This window comes from Psittacula echo (genome assembly GCF_963264785.1).
Source record: "Psittacula echo genome assembly, chromosome: Z".
Lineage (NCBI taxonomy): Eukaryota > Metazoa > Chordata > Aves > Psittaciformes > Psittacidae > Psittacula > Psittacula echo.
In genome coordinates, this window is record NC_137742.1 from 5643958 (window position 1) to 5661706 (window position 17749).

Genomic DNA, 17749 nt, shown 5'->3' on the forward strand with positions numbered 1-17749 from the left:
AACATAATTGCCCATATTCCCTGTACAGTAAGCATGCAAAATCTCCAAACCATTCACATCATCATCCCAGGAAGTAGGCAATGCAAATGCTGGGCTCTGCTGAACCTGCACTGCCTCAGAAATCTCTTTAACCATAAGGATATTGGCAAGCCCCATCTACTGTGTTGAGCCTTTGTCCCTGTGAATCTTAGTACCAAGCAGTACTGAGACCCATGGAAGGAAAAGAAAAAAAAAAAAAAAGCCTGACTGCACCTTGACAGTTAGAGCTTTCATCTGGGAAGAGATAGAGCAGGATTCCAGCTTCAGCGCCATGAATGCAATATTTGTATTTTTTTTTTTTCAACCCTCACTTAATAACATAAATATATATATAAGTTTATCTCTATGGTACATGTCTATGAACATGTGTAAGCATACGCATAACTTCTGGACCAAGAAATAACACTCAGAATTCAGTCAGCCTCAGCCGAACCATCAGTCTAAGATCAAGTCCAAAATGAATGGTAGAACCTTCACCACCATCAAGTGGAAGGCAAGTATTTATTTCTCAAGGACAGGCCTGTATGCTAGTGTATAGAGAAGTATAAATGGAACTGTGTTTTCATGTTGAGTAGGAAAACACCTATTGAATTTAGGTGCCCATAAGTTTTGGTAATTCTGAAAAGATACATGAAGTAGTTCAGATTTCTGCAGACCAGATTTCATCCAGACTTTGACAAATCTTCTCTTTGGAATTCATTATTTCTCAGCTTTAGTTTGTCAGTGCATATTTTGCCTTCATGATTTCCAGACTTCATCTCTAACTCACCTCCATTTTGTGTAAGCATGGTGCCCTGGAAAGCTCTGATTTATAATTCAGAAGTGAAGTACATGGAAACTGTACAAGCAAAGGCCATTTGGTTAATGATTAGTGGGAGCGTGGCTGCTTGGTCCACTTTGCTGTTTGCCCTTCAGCACTATTCATGATCAGATCTTTAACTTTCTCACAAATCCTTGTGGAATTCATTGTTGTAGATCATCTTCCTGATCTATATATGCCTTGCACAATAGGCTGGGCTGTCATTTTAGGCCTATGAGCTATATTTGCAGGTTGGTGGATGCCTCCGCCTTGCGAACTGAAAATCATCCAGAAGTCAACAATAGCAGATGTCTCATATAATTACACTATCACTGAAGGATTCCAGACATTGGTTTGGCAATTCTAAGAATCCATTTCTATCCATTGGAAATTTTCCATTTATTTTTTCCTAGATATTATAGAATCATAGAATAGTTAAGGTTGGAAAGGACCTTGAGATCATCGAGTTCCAACCCCCCTGCCATGGGCAGGGACACCTCACACTAAACCATGTCACCCAAGGTCTCATCCAACCTGGCCTTGAACACTGCCAGGGATGGAGCATTCACAGCTTCCCTGGGCAACCCATTCCAGTGCCTCACTACCCTTACAGTAAAGAACTTCTTCCTTATATCCAACCTAAACTTCCCCTGGCTAAGTTTTAATCCGTTGCCCTTTGTCTTATCACTACAGTTCCTAATGAAGTGCCCCTCCCCAGCATCCTTATAGGCCCCCTTCACATATTGGAAGGCTGCTCTGAGGTCTCCACGCAGCCTTCTCTTCTCCAGGCTGAATAGTCCCAACTTTCTCAGCCTGTCTCCATATGGGAGGTGCTCCAGTCCCCTGATCATCCTCGTGACCCTCCTCTGGACTTGTCCCAACAGTTCCATGACCTTTTTATGTTGAGGACACCAGAACTACACACAATACTCCAAGTGAGGTCTCACAAGAGCAGGGTAGAGGGGCAGGATCGTGTTCTTCGACCTGCTGGTCACGCTCCTTTTGATGCAGCCCAGGATACAGTTGGCTTTCTGGGCTGCAAGCACACAATGAAGCTGGCTCATGTTCATTTTCTCATCGACCAACACTCCCAAGTCCTTCTCTGCAAGGCTTCTCTGAATCTCTTCTCTGCCCAACTTGTAGCTGTGACTTGGATTGCTCTGACCCAGGTGTAGGACCTTGCACTTGGCATGGTTAAACTGCATAAGGTTGGCATCAGCCCACCTCACAAGCGTGTCAAGGTCCCTCTGGATGGCATTCCTTTCCTCCAATGTATCAACCGAACCACACAGCTTGGTGTCATTGGCAGACTTGCTGAGGGCACACTCAATCCCACTGTCCATGTCACCGACAAAGATGTTGAACAAGACCGGTCCCAACACCGATTCCTGAGGGACATCACTCGTTACCAGTCTCCAGGTGGACATTGAGCCATTGACCACAACTCTTTGCATGCAGCCATCCAGCCAGTTCTTTATCCACGGAGTGGTCCACCCATCAAATTGATGTCTCTCCAATTTACAGACAAGGATGTCATGTGGGACAGTGTCAAACGCTTTGCACAAATCCAGGTAGATGACGTCAACTGCTCTGCCCCTATCCATCAGTTCCATAGCCCCATCATAGAAGGCCACCAAATTGGTCAGGCAGGGTTTCCCCTTAGTGAAGCCATGCTGCCTGTCACCAACCACCTCCTTGTTTTTCATGTGCCTTAGCATGCCTTCCAGGAGAATCTGCTCCAAGACTTTGCCAGGCACAGAGGAGAGGCTGACTGGTCTGTAATATCTGCTGGTAAGGGAGCTGACAGTACTGCTGGCCTCTTTGTTTGGGGGTCTAATTTAAGAGCCTAAATAGAAAAGAGCTGAAGTCTCAGACAGACGAGGAAGTCTCTGTTTTCTTTATTAGACCTCAAATACGGCATGAATCCAAGCAGAACGTGTCAGAGTGCCAGTGTTACAGCATCTGATACACTGAGCTTTGGGCACCCTCATATTCAGGGCAGTTGCTTAGCAACTGGGATACAGGCTGAGGATGCAGAGAGTCTGGGATCTTTTCTCTGCCCAACATGATTAGCATGACTTGGATAAATTGTTTCACCTTTCCTTATTCTTCTTTCTCTTTATACGTTTATTTATTCCATCTCTTACCAAACGTTTCAGCAACTTCTTTGAATATATCACAGCCTTCAAGTAATGAAATTATTCTTCTCCTACAAAACTGCAGGTCCAGCACAAGGGATTTAAATGTCACTTCCTCTTACTACCTGTCTCTCACAGGTAACCACCTCCTCCTTTACTGTGTTCATCACCAACATGAAAGAGCTGCCATATTCTCTATCTAGGAACAGAGGCATTTCAGTGGGGAAGTGTTTTTCCTTCATGTGTGTAAATTTATGAACACAAAACCTTTTTCAGAAATCTAAGCTGGCATTTGGCAGAAAGTCAGTAGACTTTATACAGTAACACTATCCAACGAGACATATTAGGGGAACAGAATCTGCAAGACAGCATACTTTTGGCTCTGTTACATATTCACACTAGTATACTATTACTTGCACCACCATCAAATAAAGACAGGTGGAAGGACAGTGAGGCTATCATTAGACCTTGGTGAGGGCATTCCTTGCTTGACTGATGGCTCATAACCATTCAGCATGGACAGTGAGCTGAGAGTTTTTGTCATCCAAGTTAGGAGCTCTGCTGATCGGCAGATGAATGAAGAGTTGGCTCCAAAGTCTGTAACCCTTTGATTTCATAGTTGTTTTCTGCATCCTGATCTCACTGCAGCTGCCACCTCAAAGAACAGGGTGAGAGTAATTGTGTTGGCTTGCCTCCAAAGCCTGGAGGAGTAGTCACTTGCTACTCTCCCAGATTATCTGCCAGGCAAACAGAAAGGTTAATGATGTAGAGCTTGATTACTCTGTTAGAAAGAAAGCAGTCAGCTTGATCCAAAAATCTTTATTGTGTGTGTAAGAGAGATAGATACGTTAAAAGGGCTCAGAACTGAAATACATTGTCTTCTCTGTTCTGCCTTTTAATGTGGGAGTATTTGCCTTCTGGCAGGTATGGTCTTGTAAGTAATAGTTTTTGCTGCACACATATCTTTTTGCCTGAAGCTTGTCCTTTAATTTTAGGACATTTACAATGGTTTTGTTGGTAAGAAAGCCAGCAGAAGAAACATTTGAAGGTATTTACTCCTGGAACAGATTGAATACCATTAATTGAAACATGCTTGTAAATACACGTATTTATATAAAACTACACAGATACATACATGTGAGACAGAGTGTGTGTTTGTATACACATATATATGTATTCCATAAGCTCAGGATTTCTGGTGTTCTTCCTCAAGATAAAAGCAAAACAGGCCTATCAAGTCAAATGACACAACACCTCCAAAAACTCAACAGTAAAAAAAACAAGGAAAAGCAAACAAAATATAGCAACCAGGATCTGCCAGCTGAAAAAAAATGAACAACAACGGCAATAAAATTCTGGGATAGTGAATGTAAAAAAGAGTTTACTATGGCTAAAGACTGTAAAGTTAATAAAGGCATTTAGAAAGGTTGGCTTTCTTTTCTTTTTTTTTTTTTTTTTTTGATAACAAGGTTCTGCTTTGTGGAAATGTGCAATACTAAAACAAAAAAATAAACACGAAACTTTACGAACCCATAAAAATGGAAATCTTCCAGCCTTTGGTTGAATACCAGAATAGTCTGGTACACAAGAGAAATACTGAAGCCAAAACCCAATATATTTCTCTCGGCAGTAGTTCATGGACTTTATAATTCAGACGCAATTTTCTTGTATTATTCCATGTGGGTTTAATTCTTTGGCTGACCCGAATCTTCCATGATACTCTGGTAATGAAGAATCCCTTCAGTCCTCACAGTTCCTTCCTTGAACAGTGGTTTCCAAAATCTTTTAACTTTCCATAAGACAGAAAATTTTGTTCTGATTGGGTGAAAATTGTGCTTATTTTATAGTCAAGGACCTGGTGAAAGATAAGTGCATAATAATTTGTTATCTTTCTCCTCCTGCCGATTCCTGATTACTCTAGCAGTTATGTGATTTACAGCTAGCTTGGATTGACTTCAAGAAGTTTCCACTTTGCAGATTTACATTATTCCTTGTTCTAAAAATGTTTAATGTAGTTAATTTCAAAATACAAACTTCAACTAAGCTGTGATATCGTTGGGGTTTGGGTGGGTTTTGTTAATTTTCACTTGTACTAAACTCTTTCTGTTAAATAGATTATATTTTTTTAATTTCTCCTTGCACGTATATTTTGATTTTTGATGTCAGTTTAGCCTAGGCTAAGGGTGCCTCACCTGTGTTCCTTGACATAGCTGCAGATTTAAATCCTGGGGGACACTCTAGCCATGTCCCACTCTCAGGTCAGGTGTTATCTCTGTCCTGCTGTGTTGGCTCCTCGTCTTTGATTCCTTGTATCTTAAGCTACAACATGATGAACATCTGCATGAATGGCTTAAATGCTGTTGGGGGAAAAAAAAAACCAACAACTTAAAAAAGAACCAAAACATAGGCAAAACCAATGTTATTTTCCTTAAAGAAGGAAAGAGTAGGGAAAAGTATGGTGCTGCTTACAAGAAGTGAGAATAGAGGAAGATTTTTTACAAGATAAAGACCAAGATCAAGATAAAACCAGCTTATTCATAAGCAAGAAAGAAAAAGTTGGAGAGGAGTGAGTGAGTGAGTGAGTGAGTGAGCGAGCGAGTGAGCGGGGAAAGAATTCAGGACAAATATCTCAAAGCAGCTATGGAAAACGTTCTTCAAGACCACAGAAAATGTTCTGAAAAGCTGAAAGGACGGAAAGAAGCCACCAAAGTTGCCTAGAAGTCATGAGCTGCCAAGTCAAGACAAGCTTTAAAAAACTAAAAAGTCAGGAAATGTCATTCTTCCTAAACATCTACTGAGGCCCAAGGGCACAACAAAAAAAATCAACTGCAGCTGCATGGCAATTGGTAAATTCTTGTTCTCATGCTACAAGCCAAAAAGCCTTTCTCTTTGTTTCTCTAAATCATATGTCAGTGCATAGGAGTAATCCAGACACTGAAGGGACTTTTATGCTAAAACGTCAGTTAAGAGACAACCTTCAGATCTTGACAGGAAGACAAATATATAAGAAAAGCTCAAAATACAGTAAAGGATAAAGGAACTAGAGCCTGGGAGAATAAGGTAGCAGACAGTGGGCAAAAAAAATGAGGCTATTTTTCTGAAAGACGTGAGTTTAGTAATTATCCTTCGAGCTGTATCTTGAAAGCAGACAGCAAAGATGGGTATCATGCCATCTGAAATCAATGTAATCCTATCATTTTGAGTAAATAAGGTTTTCAGGTTCTATAAAACAGAGACTGAAAAACATTCATGACTGTAATTTTCGAAAAATAAATGATGAAGTGTGATGTGTGTTGAGGAAGGAGGGAAGGGGGGAATGTGTGCATGAAAAGCTTATCTTTTATTTAACTGACAAAAAATACGGTTCTGCTTGATTTCCAGAAGCCACATAAGACTATCCATGGGCTTTCTGAACTGGCTTACTAGCCACTGAAGAAATATAGAGGAAAAATAAAAGACAAAGAAAAGAAAAAGTCTTAGCCAGTGACAGCAAGAACTCCCTCTGCTCAGAAATCTATCTGCATGTCCTTCTGCATGTAGCAGCCATGATATCTCTGCAATAAGATATAGCACTTTTCAAGACATTGTGGCTCACTATTTACTGCTGAAAACCTTCCTGGTGGTCCAGGTATGTCAGGATTTAACACATCCCATGCTTTCAGCAGGTGCTGTGCTGTGGATGGGACGGCTGGGAAAAGCTGGCACTAAAAGTGCTGGGAGTGCATGATGCTACTCAGGGACCTTCCTCTGCAGAAGTCATCCTCCAGGGGCTGAATTCAACAGTTTTACAGGTGTTTTGTGTCTCTAAAGTATCTTCCTTGTGCTTTCATGTAAGGCATACCTGCCTCCAGGGAGTAAGTCTTCCTTAAAGAGGGGGAGGAATTTGATATTCTTAGTCAGTCACTATCTTTGTTTTACCCCTGCTAATTACCCCTACTAATTACCCCTCTGGAACTAAACTGAACAGAACATTAAACCACTTGTCCTTACAGGAGAAGGGATTTGAGTGAATTAGCCTGCCAGAAAGATATCTGCAAGGTATCTCTTTCTGCTGAACGTCTTCTCTGCTCTTTTAATGAAGGCAAATACAGAAGATCACCAAACTGAATGCTTTTTAAGTTTCAGTTTCCATTTGTAGCATTTGAAAAGACTGGGGCAGGTTAAATTAGGTCTTACATTCAAATGTTAAAAAAATAACCTTTTCAAAACTTGACATTAATAAGAATCTCATTTTCATTCACTGATCTTTAAAGGTGGCAAATTTGATGCAGTATTTATTACTCCAAATGACAACATTTCATGCTTGAGAATAGCCTGCGAAAACAGGTAAAAGGAGTGAAAGTACATGTTGTTATTTTTTCACAGAACAGGCACTGGACAGAGCACTCCAGGGTTTCTGTTCCACTGAGCCTGCTTCTTCTCATATTTGCCTTTCCTTCATAAGCTTACCAGTGTTTCAATAAGTGTATGTTTAAATGTGCTGACAGCCACCAGGCATTGCCCTAGACCTAATAGTCCCAAAGTAAATACATTGCATGATTGGTACAAAGCAAGAAAGATAGCCTGCCTTTAAAGTCGTATAAAAAGCTTGTGTAGATTTTGTAGAAAAGGATACAGTGTTTCACTCCAGATGTTCAGAGTTCTTTCAGTTATAGTGATGTTGTTAGTAGCAGGAGTAACATTCATGTATTAAAACATTTAACTAAAAAATATTCATGATTGGCATCAGATAACAACAGCAAAAATAAACTTAATAAAAATACTAATAAACATAAATGTCTCTCGCATAGTCATAGTTTCCTACAAAGGAAGTAATAATTGTTATGTCTGGTTTGAACTTTAAGAGTTTGAGGAGGTTAGTTTCATTAAATTACTCAACTAGCTCCACTGTTTAAAACACAGGACACTATTGCAATGAAAGTTTTTCAGACCATAACATCTTTTTCCTTGCTTAGGGTACCAGCAGTCTAACATTAACATTCTTCCTTGTCTACAGCACTCTTTTATTTTCACTAATAAAATAAACCAATAAATCCAACTCGTTGTCTCTACTGCCTAGGCTGAGGTGACATCCCAGACAATAGGGATAGTACTCAACATCTATGGTGCAGCTCAGTAGAAGAAAGTTCCAAATAGTCACAGAACTTTTCGTATTACAAATCAAAAGTGATCTAGCAAAAAAGTCACATAAATGAAAAAGAGTGTTGATAAATTTTGCCTGAATTAAGGATCTGAGAAGGCAGGAAGATGCCTACATTGAAGCAAGACAGACATATATCCAGGAAATCTTTTCACTGCACTATTGTGTTATACATCAGCAACAGATCTCCAGTAATTCTGCGATTTTTTTTTTTTTTTTTTTTAACCGGAAACTGGGTAATTTCTGATGAACATAGAATCATAGAATAGTTAGGGTTGGAAAGGACCTTAAGATCATCGAGTTCCAACCCCCCTGCCATGGGCAGGGACACCTCACACTAAACCATGTCACCCAAGGTCTCATCCAACCTGGCCTTGAACACTGCCAGGGATGGAGCATTCACAGCTTCCCTGGGCAACCCATTCCAGTGCCTCATCACCATCACAGTAGAGAACTTCCTCCTCATATCCAACCTAAACTTCCCCTGGTTAAGTTTTAATCCGTTGTCCTTTGTCTTATCACTACAGTTCCTAATGAAGTGCCCCTCCCCAGCATCCTTATAGGCCCCCTTCACATATTGGAAGGCTGCTCTGAGGTCTCCACGCAGCCTTCTCTTCTCCAGGCTGAACAGCCCCAACTTTCTCAGCCTGTCTCCATATGGGAGGTGCTCCAGTCCCCTGATCATCCTCGTGACTCTCCTCTGGACTATGTCCCAACAGTTCCATGACCTTTTTACGTTAAGGACACCAGAACTGCACACAATACTCCAAGTGAGGTCTCACAAGAGCAGGGTAGAGGGGCAGGATCGTGTCCTTCGACCTGCTGGTCACGCTCCTTTTGATGCAGCCCAGGATACAGTTGGCTTTCTGGGCTGCAAGCACACAATGAAGCTGGCTCATGTTCATTTTCTCATCGACCAACACTCCCAAGTCCTTCTCTGCAAGGCTTCTCTGAATCTCTTCTCTGCCCAACTTGTAGCTGTGACTTGGATTGCTCTGACCCAGGTGTAGGACCTTGCACTTGGCATGGTTAAACTGCATAAGGTTGGCATCAGCCCACCTCACAAGCGTGTCAAGGTCCCTCTGGATGGCATTCCTTTCCTCCAATGTATCAACCGAACCACACAGCTTGGTGTCATTGGCAGACTTGCTGAGGGCACACTCAATCCCACTGTCCATGTCACCAACAAAGATGTTGAACAAGACCGGTCCCAACACTGAACCCTGAGGGACATCACTCGTTACCAGTCTCCAGGTGGACATTGAGTTATTGACCACAACTCTTTGCATGCAGCCATCCAGCCAGTTCTTTATCCACTGAGTGGTCCACCCATCAAATTGATGTCTACAATTCAGAGACAAGGATGTCATGCGGGACAGTGTCAAACACTTTGCACAAGTCCAGGTAGATGACGTCAACTGCTCTGCCCCTATCCATCAGTTCCATAGCCCCATCATAGAAGGCCACCAAATTGGTCAGGCAGGATTTCCCCTTAGTGAAGCCATGCTGGCTGTCACCAACCACCTCCTTGTTTTTCATGTGCCTTAGCATGCCTTGCAGGAGAATCTGCTCCAGGATTTTGCCAGGCACAGAGGAGAGGCTGACTGCTCTGTAGTGCCCTGGGTCATCCATTTTCCCTTTCTTGAAAATAGGGGTCATATTTCCCTTTTTCCAGTTGTCAGGAACTTCACTTGACTGCCATGATTTTTCAAATATGATGGCCTGTGGCTTAGCAACTTCATTTGCCAGCTCCTTCAGGACCCGCGGCTGGATTTCATCAGGTCCCACAGACTTCTGTATGTTTAGGTTTTTAAGATGTTCTCAAACCAGACCCTCTCCTACAGTGGGCCCAAGGTTTTCATTCTCACAGTTCCTGCGTCTGCCTTCCAAGACTTGGGTGGTGTGGTCGGAGCATTCGCCAGTGAAGACTGAGGAAAAGAAGTCATTAAGGACCTCAGCCCTCTCCAAATCCCAGGTAGCCAGTTCTCCTGGTAGCTTCTGGAGGGGGCCTATATTGTCCCTAGTCTGTCTTTTATTCACTATGTACCTATAAAATCTCTTCCTGTTATCCTTAACATCGCAAGACATGTTTAATTCTAATTGGACCTTAGCCTTCCTAATCTGGTCCCTAGCTTCCCAGACAACATTCCTGCATTTTTCCAAGGCCACCTGTCCTTGCTTCCACCTTTTATAAGCCCCTTTTTTCCTTAGAAGTTTCCTCAGCAGCTCCTTATCCACCTAAGGAGCTCTCCTGGCCCTCTTGCTGCACTTCCTTCTAGTTTGGATGCAACACTCCTGAACTTACAGGAGGTAATCCTTGAATATCAATCAACAGTCTTGGGCCCCCCTGCCCTCTAGAGTTATATGCTTGGAACCTTACAAAGCAGGTTCCTGAAGAGGCAAAGTCTGCTCTCTTGAAGTCCAGGGCAGTGAGCTTGCTGCACACTCTTCTTATTGTCCTGAAGATCTCGAACTTGACCATTTCATGATTGCTGCAACCAAGGCTGCCCTAGAGAGTGACATTTCCAACCAGCCCTTCCCTGTTGGTGAGCACGAGGTCAAGCATGGCACCTTTCTTCCTCGGCTCCTCTATTACTTGCAGAAGGAAGTTGTCTTCCACACAATTGAGGAACCTCCTGGATTGCTTGTGCCAGGCCGTACAGTCCCTCCAACAGATATCAGGGTGGCTGAAGCCCCCCATGAGGACAAGGGCCTGTGAGCATGAGGCTGTTCCTGTCTGTCTATAGAGCACTTCATCCACAGATTCCTCTTGATCAGGCGGTCTGTAACAAATCCCCACAGTAATATCTCCCATTGCTTTAACCCTGTCCCATGTTCCCTGTCTCCCTTTAACCCGGACTCACAAACTCTCTGTTGACTGATTACCTGTCCCAAGACAGAGTTCCATACTCTCCCACCTATCCCTAACTTAAATAGCAACTCCCCTTCCTGTCTTCTGGTCTTGTCTTTTCTAAAGAGCCTGTAACCTTCCATTCCAACACTCCAGTCATAGAAGCAATCCCACCATGCTTCTGTGATACCTACATGCTGATAATCATTGCTATTTCTATTTAGAAAATGAAGTTTCTGAATAAAAAAAGGCCTGCTATCAGCTAGTCACAGGAGCTGTCTAGATTTCCAACCAGTGTACTAAGAGAGGAGAAAGAATAAGAATGAGAATGGGAGAGTGAGTGAGTGAGTGAGTAAGTGAGTGAGTGAGTGAGTGAATGAGTGATGAGGCCTGTTGTGCTTACTTTTAGGCTTCTAGTTTGGGTGCTCGGAATTGTAGCAGTCACACATACTATAATCCTGAAATGTTTGAAGTTAACCATATGAACAACTGTGAATATCTTCCCAAAGTTTCTAACCCGACTATTCAGCTATTATTTTGTCTATTTTCCTATTCTTGATCATTAAGATCAGGAATTCCAAATTTGATCTCTCATGCTGAAAGTTTCTTTGAAAATGCTTCACTACATGGAAAAAATAAAAAAAAAATAAAAAAAAAATTGGTGAGCTTTAGATAATAGACAGTTTCACAAAACACCCTTATAATTTCACAGAAAAAAACCCTAGCTGGCCATGCTGCTCAATACATGCAGAGAAACCCAACTACCTCCCCAGTAAGACGATATTGAGTCAGTCAGCTGATCGGAGCTAGCCCAGCTAGAGCCGGAGCCGACACGCTTCAGAGACCACGAGGTTCAGCAGAGATTAGGAAAAGCAGAGGGGACAGTGCAGAGACATCGTGATTCCCAACATCTCCCAATCCCTGAAGCCCCAGCAGCCCTTGCGAGAGAGCGGCTGACGGGGCAAGGGGCGTTCCCGCGGTAACGGCGACCGCACCCCTGCCCCTTGCCTTGAAAGAGCCTCTGAGAGGGCAGTGACCGGTCGCTGCCCGCCGGGCGCAGGAAGGAACAAGCAGGTCGTGTTGCGAACCCTGTTGCTGGTGTCCCAGACTGCTGACCAATATGGTCACCTCCAGAAGGAGAGCTTGTGTAGGGATTGGTGCATGGACGGGAAGCTGCTAGGAGGGACAGGAACCAGCTGACCCTGGAGAGGTGCTTGGGCGGCAGATATAAGGATTGTAACTGCGCAATAAATCGTTGTTGACCCGCGTTCCGTGAATGCTCTATGTCTCAGCCCTAGTTTGGAGGGAACTAGTGCTTCCATCCCTCACCATACGAGTAGCGAGAAACTACAAGTGGTGACCCCGACGTGATAGCGATGGATGGGAGCCACGTGGTACAGGTACTGGAGGCCCTTGCACAGCAAGCTGGGTTGCCGAAGCGATATACTCGGGGCCAGCGGGACACTGCATCCAATGGTTGCGAGGCCGGGGGGCAGTGACGGCCCCCGTGGACGTATTAGATACCTCCCGATGGGGACGGATCCGCCAAGAGCTTTTGGAAGCGGTCTTGGCTGGGGAAAAGAAAGCAGGAGATCTAAGGTAGACGTGGGGTACCATCGAGAATATTATCTCCAGGAGAGGAGCTGCTGGAGCGGCTGCGGGACACGGAGGTGGTGCGAGTGGAGGAACAGCGGGTGCAAGCGCGGGAGCTGTGGAGGAAGGTGCCCTGGGAGGTGCGGCCGGAGCCCCCGGGCCGCGCGGCCAAGCGGGCAGCGCCGGAGCTGCAGCGCAACTGCCAGAAACCGCGGCCACAGCAACAGCAACAACGGCAGCCACAGGAAAACGGGAAGAGGAGTGTTGTGAGCCCTGGCAACACTCCCCTTTGTGCGACAGGGCAGGGGACAGGGGAGTTCCCCACAATGAGTGACAACAACCCTCAAAATCTACCCTGGAGGAATCCTCCCTACTAACGACATCGTCTTTATCCTTGGCTACCAGGCTGGAGTGTTTAGTTTGGTTTTGATTTTCTAGGGGAAAAAAAAAAAAAGAAAGAAAATGGTACCCTTATAGCCTTTTGAGCACGGTGTGTGAGTGCCGTGGTTGGCTGTGGACTTGAAACCCCATATACAATTCATTTGATAGTCTCTCTGTGATCCACACGTACTAGAAGTTGGCAAATATATATCCATGTATAGCCATGTTCCTATTAGCCCTTGGAGACTTTTTACGGATATTGCTGACCACTTCTTCCGATGTAGGCCGGCCACCTGCATCGGAATGAGTGTGCATTTCGGTCAGTGTAAAAGCCCAAGGCTCATGCGATGTGGGGGAGGCAGAGCCTCTGCGGGGACACCCGCTAAATTTGAGCCTGCCACCTCACACTGTGATGATGCTGCTTGGAGCTGATTTTTTGATTGTCTTCACAGGGTCCTTATGTCACGTTCTGTATGAGGAACCGTATAGGGGGAGTAATGATTGTCTGGGTTTTGTGTTTCAAATATTGTAATTGTATGGAGTGTGCCTGTGGGATCCCATGCATACGTGTGTGTGTGTGTGTGTGTTGAGGTCAGACAGTGTTCTGTGTTTTTTTTGTTGTTGGGTTTGTGTAAAAGTTTTAATGGGTAACAGATTAACATTTTGGACAAGAAAGGGTTAATGCAAAGTGCCGTTGATGGCAGGTATTTATGGCTGCTGATAAGCAGGCAGGCAGCTGTAGCTTCACATTTCTTTCCCATCAGAATGCCTTTGAATCACTCTAACCTGCCTCCTTCTCCAGAGCTGATAACGTGGGAGAGGGGGTATGTTTGTGTCCTCCTACCTACAGGTCCATGGCAGTTGCCTGCAAAGTTTGCCAAGCCTTGCCATGAGCTGGACAGACAAGTGGAGGAGCTCGATGCCTCAGCTACAGGAGCTGACAGTGAATACCCCAAGCAGAATGAGATAGAGGAGGAGAAATATAAATGATTACAGGACATCACTTGGGGGCAACTGAAAAGTAACAACTTGAATATGTGTGCTTGTAACGTAGCTATTATTAGAGGCTGTGATTCTGTGTATAAAACCACTTGTATTTACTAGCCAGTTGCTAATGAGAAACTATACCTTGTATTGTGTGCATTTGTTACTTGTAAAAGATGTTAGAGCATGCAAATTTGCAGCAGCTGCTAGAAAATGCTAAGGCAAAAGCTAGAAAGATTCTAATATGATGGTAGTGTTATAAAGCAGGTAATGGAACAAATTAAGAGGGTGGGAGAACTCCACTGGTAAGAAAGTTCTTTGGCTGGTTTCTCACTGCCATCAGCATTTTCAAGATGCTGTTGTAACCTGTAATAGTTACTCTGGTAATGTAAATCTGTGTATGCTTTGCCACAGTAGCAGCTTGTTACTGGATGAAGCAGGTGAAACTCTGCATTGACAACGAGGTACAAGAACTGAGGTTGACCAAATGCCTGCTGCCACAGTCAAGGGCAAGACTGGGTTGGCCTCTGTGTTTGCCACCAAGAAGAGCCTTTAGTTCCGCTGTTGGCTGCGACCCAGCAAGCGTGGAGCGATGGGGACACATGCCATGCCAGACCTTGATGTGAGGGGATGCCCTCCCCTGTTATCAGAGAGACATCCAGGAGAAAAAGGGCAGACCCAGCAGCCTGTGATTGACCTATGTTGAAGAAATATGGAAACATGCTAAGATCTTACACATGGTGTATGAGGATGGGCAAGCCTTTTGGCTGGACAATTTGTTAGGTGAATGGGGACTGGCAGGTTGGCTGGTTGCTCTAGTAAAAGGTGGACTAATGGTGTTTATTGTCATTTTAACGATTTTGATTTTGTTGCTGTGTATTTTTAATGTATCCAATGAATGATTATGAGTGCTACAAAGCGTGTTTGGCTTGTATAAAAAGAAAAAGGCGGAGATGTGGATGATTTTCTGGCAAAGAACGCCCATGTACCCAGATCAGCAAGTGCCTACGTGGAGTCGGACATGAACCAAGGGACAACAAAAGCTGAAGGAATCCCAGCAAGATAAGAAGGAACTGACAAATGCTACTATGCTTGCACTAAGTGGGCTCTTGACTGGTGTTGATAGTGTTCATCATGCCACCTTACATATAGGGCAGCAATCGACTTTTTATTGTTGGCACAAGGGCATGGTTGTGCTGAATTTGAGGGGATGTGCTGCATGAATTTGTCAGATCATTTGGAATCAATTTATAAGAGTATACAACAATTGAAAGAGAGGGTTAAACGGCTAACGAAAGATGATGGATGGAGTAACTATATTATGTGTGTTAGTTTTATTTGTATTAGTAGCAAGTTATATGTTGTGGTGTATGATGTCTATGGTTAAGAAAAATGTAACATCCGTCTGGTTTGCTCAAAAACAAAAAGAGGGAATTGTGGAGTGGCTAAGGGACGGTGGACATTTCGTGACCAACCCAGACATCTTAGCCTTAGGAGATGGTGGTTATGAAGAATACAGCTGAACAATGGACATGTGAGCAATCCCAGCTGTTTGGTCTTAGCCAAACTCTGAGTTAAGTTGCAAGGTCTGAACTCAAGTTACCCAGGCTGCAAGGCCTAGCCTTAGGTTACTAAAGGACAGTTATGTGCAGTAGAATAAGGAACTTGCCATTTGCTCAAGGCTAACAAGATGTGGGAGCAGGATGGTGAAACTGCAAGTTATGTGAGAAAGGTAGCAAATGGTTAATTTTAGCTAGCTTGTTATCTGCTTCAAAATGTGTGGACTGCACTTCTGAGCCAATCACAATCTATATTGGTTACGTCTAGCCAATAGCAGTTCAATTTCTGGAAGCATATACTGTAGCTACTGTGCTACGACAGTGGTCTGCGGACGCCATTAGCCATTGAGGCTACGACGGAGTGTGCGCAAGTCCTTTTTCAGGATTTGTCTGAGTGAGCTGCTGAAATATGCCCAAATCACTGTAATAGTCATTCGCACATCCCTGGACTCCTAACTGAAGGTAACAATAGTGCAGACTGTGTTGCACAAGGTCTGCCAGTCCCTGACTGTTGCGCTCCAGTTTTTATGCGCTATATATATGTCACGGTTGATACCTGTAGCAGTGTCATCTTGGCTACGGCACAACACAAGCAAGACATTAAGGCGGCCATTCTGCATTGGCGCGAGGTCATGGCGATTTTGGGAGTCCCTAGCCAGATCAAGACCAACAATGGCCCAGCATATTCAAGTCAACCGGTGGCTTCGTTTTTACAACAGTGGGGCATTGAACATAAGACCGGTTGTCCTTATAACAGCACTGGCCAAGCTATCGTCGAATGCGCGCACCGGACTCTGAAAGCTCGCCTCATGTGTCTTGAGGCGGGGGAGTCTGTACCCGGAGAAACTCCCGCAGTCAGTGTGCGCCGACTTTTACTTTCTGCTCTGACTAGTTTAAATCAATTCTCGTGTGGATCAAGTGAACAATCCCCGATGAGCTCGCACTTTGCCCCACCTCTAAACAAACCCCCGTATCCACAGGTACGGGTGAAAGATCTGGAAAAGGGTAAGATAGGTCCATTTGCCCTACGTGCTCACGGGCGGGGCTATGCCTGTGTAGAGGGTGAGACTGGGCTACGCTGAGTACCGGCAAAATGGCTATTACCGTATTTGTAGTTGTGTCTGTCAGTTTGTATTTGAGCTATGTTTTGCAGGTGGTGATTGGTGCTTGGCTGTATCTGGGAGAGAGTGATGGAAAGAGGTGTGAAATGACATCCCTGGCTGTTATGCGTCCAGATGACTTCACTCGCGGATCCAGTCACGACGTGCCTTACGAACTTTGTAGCCTGCTGTTGAATACAACATCACTCAGGCCGGAAACACCTGCGTCTTAGGTCCCTTTAGGCTGACGCTCTGTGTTTATTAGTATTAGGATGTTTGTTTCCTTCTTGTTTGATTATGTAATACGCACCATGTTTGAATACTTAGTGACACAAACCTTTCTTACTTAGTTAATTAGAGTTATAAATTGTTATCTGGAATAGCTGTTAAAACCCTGAGTTTTCTGGCCTTGAGGCGGGGGAGATGTAGGGATTGGTGCATGGACAGGAGGTTGCCAGGAGGGACAGGAACCAGCTGACCCTGGGGAGGTGCTTGGGCGGCAGATATAAAGATTGTAACCGCTCAATAAATCATTGTTGACCCGCATTCCGTGAATGCTCTATGTCTCAGCCCTAGTTCGGAGGGAATTAGTGCTTCTGTCCCTCACCACACGAGTAGCGAGAAACTACAAGCTTGCAGTAAGGAGACTGTAGCAACTCAGACAGAGACCCCGTCCCAAACCGTGGCTGTTCAGGTCTCTGGCTGCAGGGAGTGCCAGAGCCTGCTGCTGCTGAGGGAGGGAGGCCAGCATTCCACCTGGGTGAGGTGTGAGCAGGTAGAAGATCTGCTTAGCTTGGTGGCAGAACTTAAGGAGAAAGTCGAGACGCTGAGGACCATCAGGGAGTGTGAAAGGGAGATCGACTGGTGGAGTAACTCCCTGGCGTGCCAGTTGGAGCGGTTTCAGGGAGATACCCCCCAAAAGGGGATGGACCCCCTGTCCTCTCAGACAGAGGAGGATGGCCCGAGACAGCCCCTGCCCTGTAGCTGTCACGCAGAGGTAAGGGACCAAAAAGACGATGAGGGCTGGAAGCGAGTTCCAGTTCGGCATCGTGGGCAACCCTCCTCCCTTCCTGCCCTGCTTCCGCAGGTGCCCCTCCGTAATAGGTTTGAGGCCCTGGATCTTGATGGAAAGGTAAGTGAGGATGTGGTGCAAGGCCAGACTACA